The following is a 2,185-nucleotide window of genomic DNA, read 5'->3' as shown; positions in this document are numbered from 1 at the left end:
GAGAGGAAGAAGGAACCAAAGGCCGCGAGCCCGCGATTATTGATCCTTCCAAGATAAAAACAAAATACAAGAGACAAATTCAAGATCCGATCATTTCGAGATGCCTGGCACACTGCTTTTGAAAGACTGGAAATCATAGGAAGCAGGAAATACAGACACAGGGAGACAGTTCCAGAGTTGATGTGTTGCATAAATGAAAGACTGGGAGTAACGGTTAACTCCTGCATTAGAGAGTTGGACAGAAAAGGGATGAGAGTTTGCTGCTAGACGGGTGCTACGCGCCCGTCGTAGAGGAGGAGGAATGGATGCAGACAGTTCAGTGGAGCAGTGACCATCGAAGCAGCGATAGAAAAGAGATAAAAATGCAACTGCGACCAAGAGACAGGCTGAAGGGAGTCAGTAAGAGGAGGAGAGTTAGAGACGAAAAGCCTTTGACTCCACCCTACTGAGAAGAGCTGTATTTGGGGAGCCTCCCCACACATGAGACTTGTACTCCACACAGGGGCGGATAAAACCCCTGTATAGAGTAAACAATTATGTAGGCGTAAAGAAGGAACGGAGTCGGCTAAGCACACGTAATCTCTTGGAAGCAGATTTTACAAGAGATGTAATATAATCTTTCCAAGATAAGTCCCCAGTAAATGAAACCCCAGGCATGTTCAAGGATGATGCAGGATTAAGCTGAATATTATTAAATATTAGAAAGGAAGCTAGAGATGAAGGCACAGATAGAAGGATAGAAACCGTAAGAGGGCAGTTTGGAAATTAAATATTTACGCTAGACTCGATCGAAAACCTTTATGCCAAGTGCAATGGCAAAGCTTTCGCCAAAGTCCCGAAAGGAGGATGGCCAGGAGTCTGAAAGGTAGGTGAGATCGCCAGTGGAGCGTCCCTGACGGAACCCATACTGACGATCAGAAAGAAGGTTGTGATAGGAAAGATGCTTTAAAAATTTTCTATTAAGAGTTGAAATACAGGATGTTAAAGCAATTGGACGATAGTTACAGGGTTAGGAATGGTCACCCTTCTTTGTAACTGGCTGAATGAGAGCAAACATCCAGCAAGAAGGAAAGTCATAAGTTCATAGACAAAGGCGAAAAAGTTTGCCTGGGCAAGGTGTAAACACAGAAGCACAGTTCTTGAGAACAACAGGAGGGACTCCATCAGGCCCATATGCCTTGTTAGTATTGAGGCCAGTGATGGCAGAAAATACATCAGCTGAAGAAATTTTAATGTCAGCCATGAGGAAGTCAGAGGGGGGAAGTGATGGAGGAATAACACCGGAATCATCTAAGGTGGAATTGAAGGAGAGTCTGCCTGAAGAGATCTGCTTTATCAGTAGAAGAAATAGCTACAGAGAGAAGAGGAGGGAAGGATGATGAAGTAAAGTTGTTAGAAAGATTTTTGGCAAGGTGCCAGAACGAGCGGGAAGAATTCGAGTTGGAGAGTCGAGAGCATTTAGTATGGATGAAATGATTTTTAGTAGAGCGAAGAACAGACAGCACGATTCCGGGCAAAAACGAATAAAAGATGTGATTCAGGGGTGGGTTGGTTCTGGTACCTTTTATAGGCCCTCTCCTTGTTGCGGGCATCATTAGAACAAGCGTGACCATGGCTTTCTTGCATTAGTCAGAGGATATGAGAAAGGAATGTATGCTTCCATGCCCGAGAGAATAACCTCCGTAATGCGCAAGGCACACTCAGATGGCTCCAGGCCATGGAAGCAATAATCATTCCATGGAAAATCAAAGAATACTGCCTGAGGGCCTCCCAATCCACAGCTCCAAAGTGCCTTAGACGTCGTTTCTTTGGAGGGTCCACAGGCCGTACCGGAGTGATACGACAGGTTAAGGTGATAAGGTTGTGATCGGAGGAGCCAAACAGAGAGAACAGATTAACAGTGTAAGCAGAAGGATTAATAGTAGGGAAGAGGTCAAGTATGTTGGAGAGAGCTCTCTCCAAGGCTGTCAGGGATACTGGTAGGGTGCTGTACAAGCTGCTCTAGGTCATTAAAGATAGCAAAGGTGTAGGCTAGTTCACCAGGTGGCTCAGTGAAAGGAGAGGAGAGCCAAAGGTGGTGGTGAACATTGAGATCTCCTAGAATGGAGATTTCAAAGAACAAATGGATAGAATGTGTTCCATCGTAGAAGTAAGAGTCAAAGAATTTTTGATAGAATCAGTAGAT

The sequence above is a fragment of the Coenobita brevimanus genome, chromosome 84, assembly GCF_032717465.1.
Source record: "Coenobita brevimanus isolate Jiangsu-jjx chromosome 84, ASM3271746v2, whole genome shotgun sequence".
In the NCBI taxonomy this organism is placed as follows: domain Eukaryota; kingdom Metazoa; phylum Arthropoda; class Malacostraca; order Decapoda; family Coenobitidae; genus Coenobita; species Coenobita brevimanus.
The sequence above is the reverse complement of the archived record's forward strand: the minus strand, read 5'-3'. Positions refer to the sequence as shown.